This window comes from Carassius carassius, chromosome 27 (assembly GCF_963082965.1).
Source record: "Carassius carassius chromosome 27, fCarCar2.1, whole genome shotgun sequence".
In the NCBI taxonomy this organism is placed as follows: domain Eukaryota; kingdom Metazoa; phylum Chordata; class Actinopteri; order Cypriniformes; family Cyprinidae; genus Carassius; species Carassius carassius.
In genome coordinates this window covers 22,080,798-22,085,639 of record NC_081781.1, presented here as the reverse complement: position 1 = coordinate 22,085,639, position 4,842 = coordinate 22,080,798, and positions in this window count along the sequence as shown.

The following is a 4,842-nucleotide window of genomic DNA, read 5'->3' as shown; positions in this document are numbered from 1 at the left end:
ACGGAATTAGCTTCCACTGTTATGCTGATGATACTCAGCTATATATCTCAACAAGACCAGATGAAACTTCCCAATTATCTAAGCTAACCGAGTGTGTTAAAAATGTAAAAGATTGGATGACAAATAATTTTTTCTCCAATTAAATTCGGATAAGACAGAGATATTAATTATTGGACCAAAAAACACCACACAGAATCTTGTAGATTACAATCTGCAACTAGACGGATGTACTGTCACTTCCTCTACAGTCAGAAATCTGGGTGTTATATTGGACAGCAATTTGTCTTTTGAAAATCATATTTCCAATGTTACAAAAACCGCATTCTTCCATCTTAGAAACATTGCCAAGCTACGAAACATGTTATCTGTTTCTGATGCAGAAAAGCTAGTTCATGCTTTCATGACCTCTAGACTGGACTATTGTAATGGACTTCTAGGTGGTTGTCCTGCTTCGTCAATAAACAAGCTACAGGTAGTCCAAAATGCAGCAGCTAGAGTCCTTACCAGGTCAAGAAAATATGATCATATTACCCCAATTTTACAGTCTCTGCACTGGCTACCTATTAAGTTCCGTATCAGTTACAAATTATCATTACTTACCTATAAGGCCCTAAATGGTTTAGCTCCTGCGTACCTAACTAGCCTTCTACCACGCTACAACCAATCACACACCCTAAGGTCACAAAACGCTGGACTTTTGGTAGTTCCTAGGATAGCAAAGTCCACTAAAGGAGGTAGAGCTTTTTCACATTTGGCTCCCAAACTCTGGAATAGCCTTCCTGATAATGTTCGGGGTTCAGACACACTCTCTCTGTTTAAATCTAGATTAAAAACGCATCTCTTTCGCCAAGCATTCGAATAATGTATCTCTTAAATTGTGAGTGTAGTTGCATCTGCATTTTTATTCTTTAGCTTGGGTTAAACTAATTTTACTTTGTTGGATCAGCAGCTATGCTAATGATGTCTCTATTTTGTTTCTATGTTTTGCCACGGGATTTACATCCCGTGGTAACTAGGATTTACACAAGCTCCAGTCTGGATCCAGAACACCTGAGAAGAGATGATGCTGACCCTCAGAGGACCCCAGATGATGCTAACCTTGAATCAACAAACAGAACTAACAATTATTGCTACATGTGTGACTGCATCATATAATTACTATTAATTAATAATATTGATAGTTCATCATCTAGCTGACTACGTCTTGTATTATTATTATTATTTTTATTTTTCTAAAATCCTGTCAAACGTGCACAAACTACTAGCTACTACTAAATATTGTAGAAACATAATTTTCTGTAAAGTTGCTTTGTAACGATTTGTATTGTAAAAAGCGCTATACAAATAAACTTGAATTGAATTTAATTGAATCTACAAATACCCTACTAAATCAAGTTTTCGTTCATTCATTCATTCATTCATTCATTCATTCATTCTTTCATCCATTCGTTCAAGTCGTAACATGTCACATTAAACTCAATCTGATTTTATCTGTAAAGCATGCTTTTTTTAACCTTGCCATTTTTTCATAATAGTTTAAGTATGCAAGTAATTTAGCCCCAGATGTTTGTTTTTCTGTAAGGACATTGAGAATCCTCTAGTAATATCAATACAAAAAGAAACATTTCAAGAACAGTAAATCAATCTTAATATCGAGTCTCTGCTGGGCCGATACCATCATGTTCTAAAGGGCTTAGAACTCAGTTTTACTTGCGTTTGTGAACAGTAAATGAGTAAAGGAAGGCCACGTTATCATTGAGGGCCATCTAACCGAAGGATCTGCGGATGTTTGGAGTGGTTAGACACGAGATTGCATTCAGCTGGCAGCCACCAATCAGTGTGCTCATTTGCATGAGCAGTGTGTCATTTCTGATGCCAGTTCACAGATGTTTTAACAGATTATGAGTGTAGAATTAAAAGGAATTTCACTGCGCCTTCCTGAGGTAGTGTACACAACATCTGTGTTTTTGAAGCAATATATTCTAATTAATAGCAGGGCAGATACATTTTCTGTTTGGGCTTTTGAATAGACATGTGAATTGACTTGATGAATGCTGCACATGTCTAGTTATGTTTGAAGAACATAACTGTAACACCTAGATTCCTCAGATTAAAAAAAAAAAATTACAACAGCAGGACCTTAAAGAATTTCTCTATTTTAAAGTTTATTATAATGAAGAGAGAAATATATATATATATATATATGTATATGTGTATATGTGTGTGTGTGTGTGTGTGTGTGTAATGCATCTTTTATTCAAAGTAATCCAAATATCCAAACAAATGATGAAAGACTTGACTTGGCATGTAAAGACTTGAACAGACTTGACTTGGTACAAACACACTTGACTAACTCACCAACAGCAGGTTACACGGATCAATACTCAAGAAAAAGCAAGGTTTCTGTGTTTGGTTGCGAGTATTTGCAGCATGTTTCTGTATTTTGTTGTGTTGTGAGTATTTGCAGCACATTTTTATATTTGGTTACGAGTATTTGCAGTGTTTTTTTTGTATTTGGTTCTGTTGAGAGAATTTGCAGCATGTTTCTATATTTGGTTGTGTTGCGAGTATTTTGCAGTGTGTTTTTGTATTTGGTTGTGCTGTGAGTATTTACAGCACAGATGCTATCAAACTGATGGAGATGTTTTCTGAATTTGCTTGTGCTTTTATCTATTTGCATGTGTTTTCTTAAGTTGCAGCGCATTAAGCTCTCTCAGAATCACGCCGGAAGTAATAGGTTATCTGAGTAGTTGTTACCTACTCTTTTATTACTACTGTGAATTCGGACATACTTTTCATTCATTCTTAATCCGAACTGACTGTCTGTTAATATCTAAATCATTTGCTATTGATTTGTTCAAAAACAATGAATTTTGTATGTATGAAAAGTATGAAAAGCCATTTGAATTGAACTGATGTTGAAATACTTGTCTTTTTAATGTATTTTTGCTGGCTTAATTCTTTTCTAAAATCCCACCACGGTAAACATGCCACTCTTACTCATACGAGGTGAGAAAACCTAATTACCCATTCCAAGGTTTACTGTCTAAACCTCAACTAATGTACAATATAGACAACGGCTGGTGCTCACACAGTCACGTAAACAACTAAAAGTAAATCTTTCCTTTTTCAAACCTAAAGCTTGACAACAGCAACATGATTTCACTTCTGAGCAGTTCCTGCACTGAAAATTAAGATTTAATATAAGAGATTTTCCCACACACTTCGCTGATCAGGACTAGATGTTCCTAGATGGTAAAGATCTGAACGCTTATGTTGTTCACTCTTAGCCCTGCCTGACACCATGACTCTGTTAATATTTCCTTTGGCGCAAAGGAACACTTCACACTCATTTTTAACATATAGTATATTTACTCAGTAAAATTAAAAGATTTCATCATCCAGACATCGTCTGTGGTGGAATTATTCTGAATAACTTGATGATTCAATAGTTTTGAATTTATTGGGAATGAATGTGGGAATTATGATGGAGTCTTAGGTGGTTAGGTGGTTCTAAAGAAGCGGTTGGCATATTTATGTGATTCAACAGTCTACAAATCTCCTTAATCTCATTCTCTCATTGGGAGTTTCAGCAGCATGGCAGTGCCCCTATAACCACAACCATGGGCTCATTATTGTACATCAAATCCAGAGATGATGACACACTTTCCAGCCCTGAACACTAGCCTCAGTACCAAAACGTGGAACAAGAATGCCGCCCAACAACAGTATGAGAAACCGTCACCTTGGAAACATGGGTATCAGTGCATTTGACTCTAAATCCTCAAATAGACTGAAGGTGTGTCATCTTTGGTTTTGTAGCCCCACTGAACATTAATGAGGTCACAATCAGCTCTAACGAGTGCAAGAAGTGATATCATACATGGCTTCAATTTCCACGGTTGCTAGTAAACAGAAAGAAAAATAAGGAGAGTTATATTAATGAGTTGCATGTTGGCAGTACATTTCAGACCCCTGGCTTTAGATTTTGTTGTTCATTCATTCATTCATTCATTCACCATGCCGTGGCAATATTATCAAAATATACCAAAGTCGCTTGGATCAGTTCTAGTTTGAATTTAATGTAGTTTGAGTTTACTTTGAATTAGTAATATTTCAAACCACATCCAAATATTTTGAAGGAATAAATTGAATTACTTTTTGTCATTGTGTTATGGTAAGTTTTTTTTTTTTTTTTACAAATTATTGAATATGATCATTGAATATGATAATGTCTTTTATAATCTCTATTTCACTACTATCTCTTTGTCATCTGCCTCATTTCACTGAATTTAAATTGATATTAATCTACAAACATTTTTAACAGATTTTTCATATTTCTGTTCTGTTGCATTCCCATACATCCATACATTAATAGGAAATCGTACCATTTTAATGAATGAAGATCATCTAACATGGCACTGTTTTTACAACTGAAATTGCAATGCAAAATCCTAAGCACATAAATAGATATTTGTTTAAAGTCGTGAATTTCCCATTGTTAAAACGTTACATTCATATTAATTACAGTAGCAAACATCCAATCAGTGAAAGGACGATACACCACAACTTATGTACAGATTTAGGCCTATGCATAGGCCTATACCTTAATTGTCATTGTACAGTTATTTACTGTTTATCTAATTATGTTTGTTGAATGTTGTTTTTATTCAAACGGTATGTTGCAGATGTTTCAACAATGATTTTGTTAACAGCATGCATTTTGAATTATAAAAAATTTGGTTAAATTAATAAGTAATGAACAAATGGACTTTGGCGTGCATATGATACGCACGTATTTGTCTTGCATATAATACACAGTTTTTGTGTGCACATGATGCA